This window comes from Triticum aestivum, chromosome 3D (genome assembly GCF_018294505.1).
Source record: "Triticum aestivum cultivar Chinese Spring chromosome 3D, IWGSC CS RefSeq v2.1, whole genome shotgun sequence".
In the NCBI taxonomy this organism is placed as follows: Eukaryota; Viridiplantae; Streptophyta; class Magnoliopsida; order Poales; family Poaceae; genus Triticum; species Triticum aestivum.
The window spans coordinates 9,598,393-9,610,662 of record NC_057802.1 but is presented as its reverse complement, the minus strand read 5'-3'; the positions used below and the strand labels follow the sequence as shown (position 1 = coordinate 9,610,662).

Below are 12,270 nucleotides of genomic sequence, written 5' to 3'. Positions count from 1 at the left end.
GCATCAGAAACCTGTATAACTGTCTAGTTAGACGCGATCTACAATTTTGAGCTAATGTGGTTTTTGCGCCATCAGTTTTGCATCATGCTTTACTGTTTTAGCTTTTGCCCATTTTTTCCATGAATTTCTGTATAATTTACAGTGGCAAAGCTCCTGTTTGTATACCTGTACTGTGACAGTAGCAATGCTATTTTTATGTTCTGGTATCTCCTACAAGTTTATGCGTGGCTAAACAGGCCAACGCACGCTGAGGGCACTTGCCGATTTGGTGTGGCTGGTAGGTGGGGCCAGCTGCTCCTACCAACGTCCGACGTGTGATGTGTCTGTTGTTCTCCAGTCTATCGCCGCCTCGCGACGGCCTTGCTCATCTATCCCCGCGGCGGCCAGCACTCCCCTACCCATCTCCGCTCATATACGTGTCTTTCCATCCTCCTATGGCAACCACCACCACTACAGCCGCGTCCTGTTTTCTCTTCTGTCGCCGTGTTAACGACATCCTTACCCCGTGTAACCACCCGCTTTCCAAGAGGGCGCAGCCACGGCCGCCAGCGTGGTTCAAAACAGGGGCAGCGTCTGAGTTGTACCGTCGGTGCTGCAGGTGAGGATCTAGCGATGGGAGAGTTGGGAGATAGTGTAAATTGGAATACACCGGGCGGCTCCTTTGTGAAAACTCTTGAAAAAGAGTAGTAGGCAAACCCTTCGTGAAAATGTCCGCGAACTGCGAGGACGAGGGTACATGTAAAACGCGCACGTCTCCAAGGGCAACCTTCTCCCGAACTAAGTGAATATCCAGCTCAATATGCTTGGTCTGTCGATGCTGAACGGGGTTGGCAGACAAGTAGACGGCACTGACATTATCATAGTAGACAATGGTGGCAGTCGAGATCGGCCGTCGAAGTTCCTATAGGAGCTGCCGAACCCAACATGACTCTGAAACAGCCTCAACTACTGCCCTGTACTCTGCCTCGGCACTAGAGCGGGAGACGGTCGTCTGTCGTCGAGCGAACCAAGAAATGAGATTATCACCGAGGTACATGCAAAACCCAGACGTAGAGCGTCGTGTGTCCGGGCAACCAGCCCAGTCGGCATCCGAGTAGGCAATGAGAGAGTGAGAAGAAGTGTGATGCAGAGAAAGACCAAGGTCGAGAGTGCCATGGAGATAGCGGAGAATGCATTTTATGAGAGAGAAATGGGGTTCTCGTGGATCGTGCATATGGAGACATACTTGCTGCACGGCGTAAGCAATGTCAGGACGAGTGAGTGTAGCATATTGTAGTGCGCCGGCTAAGCTACGATACTGAGAAGGATCAGAAACGGGGGACCCGGATGTGGAGGAGAGTTTTGCTTTCGTATCAATAGGTGTAGGGACGGGATGACAATCACGCATGCCTGCACGATTCAAGATGTGAAGAATGTAGTTTCGTTGAGAGAGGTGGAGGCTACTAGAAGTACGTGTGACAGAAATGCCAAGGAAGTGATGTAGGGGGCCAAGATCCTTCATAGCAAATTCACGTGCCATGGCATGTGTGATAGTAGCAAGAGTAGATGGGGTGGAGGCAGTAAGAATGATGTCATCGACATAAAGAAGGAGATATGCTAAGTTGGTGCCCTGATGAAAAATGAAAAGAGAGGCATCGGATTTGGATTCAACGAACCCAATGGAGCGCGCAAAGGTGGCAAACCGCTGAAACCATGCGCGGGGAGCTTGTTTTAAACCATATAAAGATTTAAGAAGACGACACACATAAGTAGGGTGACGTGGATCAACAAAGCCAGAGGGTTGTTGACTATAGACAACTTCATCAAGACGACCATGGAGGAAGGCATTTTTTACATCAAGCTGGTGTATGGGCCAAGATTGAGAGATAGCAAGAGAGAGAACAATGCGAATAGTGGCAGGTTTAACAACAGGACTGAAGGTTTCATCAAAGTCAATAGCTGGTTGTTGCGTAAAACCATGGACTATCCAACGATCCTTGTGACGAGCGAGAGAGCCGTCGGCATGATATTTATGGCGAAAGATCCATTTACCACTCACAACATTTGCACCGGGAGGAGCAGGAACAAGAGTCCATGTTTTAACTCTTCTTGCATGGCTTGACGCCAGTTGGGATCGCGTAATGCCATAAGATAGTTGTGTGGGAGTGGAGAAGAAGCAATAGCAGAGAGGTTAAGGTGGTCGATGGGTGGAGGAAGCCGGCCAGTAGTGGAGCGTGTACGATGTAGTGGAGCGGGCGCTGGTATGGGGTTAGGGGATGGCGAGCCAGGTGGGGTGGTCTGCACAGGTGGGCTAGGCTGCACCCCGTGAGTGGAGGAAGATCCCGGTGGTGGAGAAGCGAGCGGGGTGCTAGTAGGCGGGGTCGAAGACGAGCCAGAAGAAGGAGGCGTTGGTGGCCGGGTGTTGGGCGCATGCATAGCGGGCGCGGGTGGAGGGGATGTGTGCATGGCAGGGGGAACAAGCGGATGGATTGGTTCAGGTGGGTCGAAAATTTCGGTACAACGTGGTGGATTAGGAATTGGGGTGGGTGCATAAGGGAAGGAGGACTCGTCAAAAACCACATGACGAGAGATGATGATCCGTCGTGTGGTTAAATCAAGACACCGATAACCTCTATGGCGTGTCGGGTACCCAAGAAAGATGCATTTTGTGGAGCGTGGGGATAGTTTGTTGGGAGAGGTGGATGTAGTGTTAGGGTAACAGAGGCAACCAAACACACGAAGTGAGTCATATGGGGGTGATGAACCAAGAAGAGTTTCATACGGTGTGAGAAATTTGGTAGACGAGGTCGGTCTATTGTTTATAAGAAAGGTGGCAGTGTGTAGTGCTTCGGCCTGAAAGGATGGGGGGAGAGAATCTTAAACCAGAAGGGTACGTATGACATTATTGGTGGTGCGAATAGCTCGTTCAGCCTTGCCGTTTTGTTGAGAGATGTATGGACAGGAGATGCGAAGAAGAATACCGTGAGAGGCACAGAAAGTATCTATTTTTGTATTGTCAAACTCTCGTCCATTGTCGCATTGGAAAGCTAAAATAGATAAATTAAATTGAGTGCGAGCGTAAGCATGAAAGGTGAGAAGTGTTGCATAGACATCAGATTTCTTGCGCAGTGGGAAAGTCCAAAAATAATGACTGAAATCATCGACAATTATAAGATAATAGGCAAAGCCAGACGTAGTGGGTACGGGAGAAGTCCAAAGATCACAGTGTAATAATGCAAAAGGTTTGCTAGTATAAGAAACAGATGGATAAAATGGTAATCTAACATGTCGCCCAAGCTGACAAGCATGACAAATGAACGGCATGACTTTATTGTAGGAGATATGGCGAGAACTTTGAAGACGCTTCATGGTGTGATGACCGTGGTGTCCAAGTCGGCGATGCCAAAGGTCGAGGGTGGTGGTGATGACATGTGCTTCGTGCTGGAATTTTGTCTATTTTGGACCTAGCCTAATAGCAATTTTAGAAATTCCTAATAAATTCTAGAGGCCCACGCAGCTTATTCGTGCAAGGCAAGAGGTGGAACAAAACTTTAGTCCCACATTGCTAGTTTAGAGGGAGTTCGACCTCTTTATAAGGGAGGTTCTTTCCCCACATGTATGAGCATGAGAATAAGAGGGACATCCACGCGCGCTCCTCCTCCGCCGCCCGCCTCGGCACGCCGCGCCACGCCGCGGGTTGCGGGAATGAGCCGAGCCGATGTCTAAATTTTTGTCACGCACGACGGGTATAAGAACGGCTTCGTCTCCCTCCGTTGCTTCACCTCCCGCCGCAGCCTGTTCGCGTCCTTCTCCTGTGCCTATATAAGAGAGGTCGCTCCTGTCCAGAGAGACACACCAAAAGATCCTCTTTCTCTTGCCACAAAGTTCATGAGCACTGCGCTGCTGCTACGTTCTTCCCCATCCCGGCTTGCGTCGTGCACCGCAGGTCAGGACAGTAGGCCTCCGAAACCACACCTTTTGAGTCCTGTACGGGAGAAGGGTGATAAGCTTTTTGGGGAGCGCTCCGTGCGACTACTGACCTCTTCATCACGGACTCCGACGACGACTTCTTCCCCGACGTCGACAACCTCATCGACAACATGGCTGGCGAGGATGTCGCCCCCAAGTCCAGTGCTTCTGCTGCTGCTGTCCCGTACGTGTTCTTCCTATTTCTGATAGAAGTCCTGCTACAGTTCTTTGCTTTAGTGTTTGCCCTACATATGTTAGGTTCTACTTCATATATGCAACATGATCTAGTGTCTGTCCTAGATGTGTTCAGTTCAAGTTTATATATGCAGATGCTATTTACTTTCTCTCCGTCAGATTGCATGACTTGCTTTATCGCGGCTATATTAGTCATGCTTTATCTAGTATTTCTGTTAATAAAATCATTTGGTAAATTGCTCATATTTTCAACACTTTGGCGGGTGTGGGACGGCATACTGGGTAGAGTGGTCCGGAGCTATTGCATCGAAGAATCTCGATCCTGGTGGGAAGTGCCTTCACAAAAAAAAAACCAAGGGTCAAATTCTATCAAAACAAAATTATCAGTGGTAAGTTTGCGAACGGAAAGAAGATTTTTGATGATATGTGGAACGACATGAACATTGTTAAGATATAAAGGTTTCGAAAGAGAGGGCAGGGTGTGTGTGCCGATGTGAGAGATGGGAAGGGAGGCACCGTTACCAACGGTGACGGTGTGAGCAGAGGAGGGTTGGGAGGAGGAGAGAATACCATGATCGGATGCCATATGGGATGATGCTCCAGAGTCCATGTACCACTCTTGATTGCCAGGAAGCTGCATGTTCTGAAGTGCGTTCAGCAAGGCTGGATCAAGTTGCTGGTGACCTCCTGGATAGCTTGTAGATGGTGACGGCATCATGCCACCGTTGTTGGTGTGTTGCTGACCATATGCAGTGTACGCCTATAAAGGAGCTGCACCGGGGTGAGGACCAAGGACGCCGGCGCTGAGAGCACTCCAGCGGGGCTGCCACGGTGCAGAGGGAGGATGTTGTTGTTGTTGTTGAGCCCGAGTCGGGAGGCCGGTCCATGGGTTGAACATCCAAGGATTGTCGCGGCCTCATCCGCGGCCGCCTCCACGTCCGCGGCGTCTGCCGTTTCCACTACCGCGGCCAGGGTTGGGGTAGGGCGTGGTGGAGTGTGAGGCGGCGTTGCGTGAGTCGCTGTTGTTGTAGCCAGTGCCGCGGCCAGAAGAAGGAGCACGCTCCCCGCCAGCATGAGGGAGGATGCTGTTGCCGCTTGCCCAGAGTGCGGTTGCCGCCGCGTTCTTGGCGTCCGTCTTTTTCTGCGTCTCCTCGAGGACGACAGCGGAACGTGTCTGCAGGAAGGATGAGAATGGCACCTGGAACGGTAGAAAAGACCGAAGATGACTGAATTGTTTGTTGAGGCCGCGGAGCACCGTGAGGACGAGCGTCTCGTCGGTGATATTTTGGCCGACATCACTAAGAGCGTCGGCAAGAGACTTGAGTTTGGCGCAGTAGTCATGAACAGACATGTCCCCTTGTGGAGTGTTGCGGAACTCGGCATCGAGGGCTAAGGCGCGGCTTTTCTTATTGTCATGGAAGAGGTTGGCAATGGAGTCCCAGACATGCCGCGCCGTGGAGCCGGGAGCCATGATGATGCCGAAGAGCTCAATGGAGATCGAGCCGTAGATCCAGGAGAGCACCGTGTAGTCATCGCGTCCCCAATCCGAGGTAGGTGACGTGTCGGAGGGGGTGGCGTCGGCGGCACCGACGACGTGGCTGGAGAGGCCGTAGCGCCCGAGGACCACGAGAAAAAGCTCACTCCACTTGGCGTAGTTGTAATCCTGAAGATCAAGAGTGATGGGAACATATGTCTTGATTGAAGCAGCATAGGAGGACGGTGCAGGAACAGGTGCAGGGGTGGATGCGAGAACTGTCTTGCCGCGCTCCTCAGCAAGACGTTGGAGTTCTTCCTCACGAGTTTTGATGATGGACTCGCGTTGCTTGAGCTCCTCTTCAAGCTTCTTGAGGTTGTCAGCGTTCATGGTGGCAGAGAAGAAGGAGGCTGTGGGAAGCGGCGGCGGCGGCGATTTGGTTTTGAGATCGAGTCTTGACAGGAGAGGAACGATGTGGCCTGATACCATGTAAAGTAAATTGGAATACACCGGGCGGCTCCATCGGATGGTCTGACTCTAACAGATAGTACAGGACGAGAAGGAGATCATGCCTCTCTGGTATAACGATGAGGTCGTGTTCATTGACAACTGCTTCCCATCCGATGGCGTACATAAACAGTTTGCTCAATGCTCAGCTCAAGCAGGTAGCTTGTTCGATAAACACTTTGCCTGTTTTTAGTTTTTGAGTGTGATAGTAGTATGTAGCCTGGGGGAGAAAGGTCTATAAATACTACTACCGGTTTATTCAGGGTTTGATTTAACCAGCTCATATGTATCATTGTTGTTCTGATTCATTTGGTCGCCAAAATTAGCGTGGGCCGACCAAACAAAAATCTGAGAGAAAAAATGCTAATAAATACAAATACAAAAGAAATAACTATAGACTAGCAATTTAATTTTAGTAGAGATCATCTACAGCAACAATGCTCTGCTTTGGGTTTTCAGGTGTGGCCTTGACTAATCCATTTTGAACTTCTAATCCTCTGAAATTGCAGTCAGCTAGGATGGCAAGATGGTAGGTATCATCTACATGGGCATGCCCCTGCTCGCAGAAGAATGGCCTAGATGGCATTTGCAGGCCATTGGCCCCATCTTCCAGCATCTCTGTCACCTCGCGCATGTCGACACAGAATTATGTAAGTTCTCACTCCTGAACCCCGATTTTTAAAGCTGTGGTGGTGTTCTTAGTTTCCTTTCTGTAGGACGTTCAGTGCTCCTGGCTGATTGTTTCTGTGATGGTTTGTTTTGTTAAGTTTCTTTTCCACGTTTTCAAGATCCAACTTGATGTAGCTGAAGTTGAGGTTGCTGCTGTGTGTAGTGGTTCATACGCGCCATCAATTAGGCAGATATTTGCTGCTTTGGTTGAAAGTGACTGGAACTGGAAGGTTTTATGTGTTAAAAGTTGTTATTTCTCACTTGGTACCCGACCCATCGCACTTTTGCCTGTGAAATTGCTAGTTTTCACAGGAAATATGAGCTCACCCATACGATGAGTTTGTAGCTTATGCGGCCACCCCTCCATTTGGTGAGCTCATTTTCCATCCATTAGAAAAACACCGCTTGGTGAAGAGGTTAGGAGAAGCGACATATATTCACTGTTTTTTAATACACTAGATGCTGCGTCGTGCGCCCATAGCGCACATGGGTTCTAATCTTATTAAAGGACACGCTACCCTTTTCTGTATTGGCGATGGTGACTCAAGTTTGTAATCGGAGAGCGTGCTTAGGATGCAAACATGGTTTTGATCACAGTCCAGGCCGCCGGGGCGCTCTCCTTGCGCATGGCTTGCATGATCACCTCTTTGGAGAGGGAGGTCAGCACCCAGCAAAGCACCTGCTGGTCATGCGTTAGCTGAGCAGCGTAGAGGAGGTTGGGTACCTGGCCCTTCGTCTTCTTTTGTTTGTGACACCGTCTTCGACCACGCGGCGTCAGTGCCGGTTAGTGGCATGATCTAGTCCCTCCACATGAGGTGATTTCCTCTGGTCAGTTTCTCCAAGGGCAGCCCCGGTGGCAGTTGATGTGGTGGCCGTGGGTACAGATCGGGGTAGTGATCGCTAGATGGAAGAGGAAGAACCTATGCTTTAATACCATGTAGGATTTCAGGAAGCGTCTCACGCCCCACAGGACGCCGCGTACAATGTATTTATATTGCGGTGCATATCCCGTAATAGCATACAAGCAGGAAATCACATCCAGAGGTTATTGGACTTGAATACTTGATACATAGGGAATACTAAGGATTACATGGAAGACGGTTAAGGTTTATCTCAACCAAACCATGTACGGGATAGGATCTAGAAGGTTCTAGTCTATTCCTGTGGCATATCTTAATAGCTGCATCATAGCTTTTTGACATCTTGAATTCGGCTGCATGGTTTTCGCCCTTTATTCTGATATATAGCAGGACGAACTAAGCAATGTTGGTCAATGACTGGCGTCATTCCGTGCGGCCGCTATTGATTTATTGTAGGCCACTTGGATCTTCTTCAGCTTCACAACCACATCGCTCATTGTCATCCTTTGGTCAGGAGAGTCGCTAGTGCAGGACAAACCCAACTCAAATATCGGCACAAGAAAGCCTTCCGTGCTGCAGCTAAAAGACCCTTGTAGTAGCTGATCATCCACAACACGGAAAAGTTCTGCAGGAAACGCCTCAACAACCCACTGCCTCAGGCTTATATCTCCGACAAAAAACGCATCTGTGGGTCTCTTTCTAGTGAAGACTTCAAAGAGCATGATTCCAAAGCTGAATACATCACTTTTTCGTGAAGCTTTTCCCTGAGCCCCATACTCTGAAATTAAGGCATGCCCGATTAACTTAATTACTCAGTGGTTCAATTGGAAGTAGATTGAGCAAGAAAATTGCTAGATAGTAAAGAGTACCTGGTGCCATGTAGCCAATAGTTCCAGGCATGCTCGCAGTGATTGTAGAGCTGTTATCACCTAGTAACAACCTTGCAATGCCAAAATCTGCCACATGTGCTGTCATGTCTTCATCGAACAACACATTGCTAGGCTTCAAGTCACAGTGCAAGACCACATCGTAGTGTTCATGGTGAAGATACTCCATTGCCAATGACACATCAAGCATGATGCCTAGTCTCTCACTGAATCCCAATTGTGTTGTACCTTGAGAGTTGTGTAGAAGCATCTCTAAGCTGCCATTGGGCATATATTGAAGCACCAGTGCCCTAAACTCCAAGTTGGAGCAGGTATTGAGTATCCTCATTAGATTGCGGTGTCGTGCCATCCGTAGTACACCACACTCTGTATCAAAGCTTCTCATCGCTTGTTCTAGCTGCATGTCTAGAACTTTTATTGCAACAATCAAACCATTGCTTAGCTGGCCCTTGAAAACTTTTCCAAAACTTCCAGACCCTAGTAGGTTGCTCTCACTAAAATCATCAGTTGCTCTAACAAGCTCATGGTACGAGACCAGGTGATGGGTGGGCATGTCAACCATACCGGGAGAAGCTGACATCCCTTGCTGCTTCTTAATCTTCTTTCTGGTTGTTACATATATGCAGAAAGCTACAAGTCCAATTGCTATGATGATAGTAGGGAGCAAAATCTTCAGCATGCGGCCATTATTAGTTCTTTTAGAGTTACTTGGGCACATTGGAAATCCTAAACGTGAAGCACCACAAAGCTCAGAATTCCCCATCAAGGATTGTTGACTAATATTTGAAAAGACACCACCTTCTGGTACTTGACCTTGTAGCTTGTTGAAAGACAGGTTCAAGCTGGTCAGGATGGTGAAATTTGCTAGGTACTTTGGTATTGTACCAGAGAGACTGTTATGTGATAGGTCCAAACTTTGCAAGCTGGTTAACTTGCTGAAAGATTCTGGAAGTGAATCATCAAATGAATTGTGTGATAGGTTCAAGTAGGCTATCGTTTGGAGTTGTCCAACCGAATATGGGATGCTACCAACCAAGAGGTTGGCAGAGAGGTCCATGCTATAAATTTGCTTCAAAGAGCCCATATCAACCAGTAATGTGCCAGTCAAGAAGTTTTGAGACACATCTAGCTAGAGGAGATTGTCAAGATCAAATAGACTTGATGGGATAATTGATGATAACTGGTTGGCAGACAGTATCAGGTATTCTAACTTGGTCAGGTTACCAATCCCCTCCGGTATTGAACCAGACAATTTATTGTTGGAAAGGAACAGATTTCCTATATTCTTGAGCATGGCAATCTGAGGTGGGATGGACCCAAACAAGCGATTTCCATGCAGGGCAAGCCACTGGAGATTCTCCATCATCACAATGGATTCTGGAATCTTGCTATCCAGCTGATTCTCTGAAAAATCTAGCCATTCAAGACCTGTTAGGTTTGAAATCATAGCCGGAAGTTCACCAACAAAATTGTTCTTAGATGCAGCGAAAATCTGCAGCTGGCTCGACAGGTTCCCCACATAGTTAGGAATGCCACCGGTGAAATTATTTGAAGAGATTTGAATAAACTGGAGCTTTCTAAACCTAGAAAAACTGGATAAGAAGCTAAGACCCCCCACTAGGCGGTTCTCTGAAATGTCAATATGAAGCATAGAGTTGATACTACCAATTGTTCCTGGTACCGGTCCAAGGAACATATTTTTGTTTAAGAGGAGGTATGCTAATTCAGAGAGGTTACCAAGAGAAGCAGGAATGGGTCCTACTAGTTTATTGTATGAGACATCCAACACAGTGAGTTGGTCCAGCTGTCCAAATTCTTCCGGAATGGAGCCCGACAGCTTACAGCCTTGCAGGGCTAGTAAACCTAGCTGAGTGAGGTTGCTAAGTGCAAGAGGAATTTGACCAACAAGGTGATTCCAACCCAAGGAAAGGAAACTGAGATGAGAAAGCTTACCTAGCCACGTTGGCACAACACCCTCAAAGAAACTCCCATCGAGGGAGATAGTTTGGAGGTAGAGACAAGAGGAGAGCCCCAATGGAATCTCACCGGTGAATCTGTTGCCGCCCAGGCTGATCTTTTGCAACGCTGGCAGACTAAAACTTTTGTTGTTAGGGATTGGACCAACTAAGTTGTAGTTCAGTTCAAGCCAGATGTCAGTTAATCTAGAATTGTTGAATATTGATGGAGGTACTGGGCCGCTGAAACGATTCGCTTGAAGGACAAGGGACTCGAGCATTGGTAAGGAGCCAATACAAGATGGAATATGTCCTGACAGGCTGTTGTTGCCAATGTTCAAGTGAGTTATCAGAGGGGTATTATTAAATAGATAGGTGGGTATTGAGCCGCTCAGGTAATTCCTGAAGATAAGGAAGTAGCCAAGACTCTGTAGGTTCTGCAGTTCTACCGGGATTGAACCAGATAGATGGTTACCTTGCAAGGAAAGAACACGAAGCTTTGTGAGGTTTCCTATGGTGGTTGGGATGCTACCTGATAGGCCATTGAATCCGAGATGTAGATATTTAAGACGACGAAGTAGTCCTAAATCATCGGGGATGGAGCCCGTGAGATTTGTATTGTTGAGATTGAGATAGGAGAGGAAAGAGAGGTTACCAAGGTGAGGAGTGATTGATCCATGGAGGGGGGAGCCTGGCAGTTTCAAAGCGGTGACCCGCTGCCGGCGCGGACTGCATGTGACACCAACCCAGTGACAGAAATTCGTGCTGGTGGTCCAGTTGCTGGCAAGGATGCGGAGAGGGTCGGAGAGCTGTGTTTTGAAAGCAAGCAGGGCAGCAAGATCAGTGTCGCTGCCATTGCTCTTGCTTGGACCAGGAGAAGAAGATGTGGGTACAGTGGACAGCAGGGTGATCAAGAAGAGAATGGGTATGGATATGGATGGAAATCCAAGTGAGGCCATGTATGTTTAGGACAGAGATGCAAGTGCATGCTTTGGCTTTGGGCTGATATCTTATCTATCCATTCATCCATCTTAATATGGTGGGAAGGGTCGTTTCTGATAGGCTCCAGCTTCCAAGTGGTCCTTCCGGTGTAATATTTTTGTGGATTAGTGGAGAGATCCCTAACTGAGAGCTTTTGATATAGGAGGCTCCAGCTTTGCCAAGTGGTGCTTTGCTTTCCACATCAACGACCTTGACTTGCGGTCAATCACTTGCTGGTCAGTAAACGCACATGCGCACTACTACGACGACAACAGGAAATAATGGAGACAAAAAGCTTCGGTTTGATATATAGTGACATAAGTATGTACTAGCAATACCCAATTTAAAAATTTGTACTATTTTAGAAAATATAAACCCACAGACTATAGCAAGCAGTACGTTCTACATCTACATGCCGTGGATTACGTCATAGGCCCTGTCTTATATGTGTTGCTTTCTCCCCGTCAAAATAATACTCCCTCCATCTCAGTTTACAAGTCTTGCACGTGTACCTAGGTCGTTAATTTGATCAACTTAATAAGAGGCATACATTACAAAAAAATATATCATTAGAAACTTTAGATATTCTATTTTCTAATGATACAATTTTTATGTTAAACAATTTATTTTATATAAGTTAAATTGACGACTTAGATACACGTGCAAGACTAATAAACTGAGATGGAGGGAGTAAACAGAAAATAATTGGATTGCTTTCAGTTTCAACTTTCTAAGACATTTCTTTCAGCACTTCGATACGGGCAGCACTGAAAGCATAGACCATATCTCCCTCC

The 12,270-nt window shown here is 47.6% G+C and overlaps 1 pseudogene; it reads right to left on the bottom strand.

The window, feature by feature from the left end:
* Positions 1-7,978: 7,978 nt before the first annotated feature.
* Positions 7,979-11,454, bottom strand: LOC123073713 (putative receptor-like protein kinase At3g47110; annotated as a pseudogene).
* Positions 11,455-12,270: the final 816 nt, after the last annotated feature.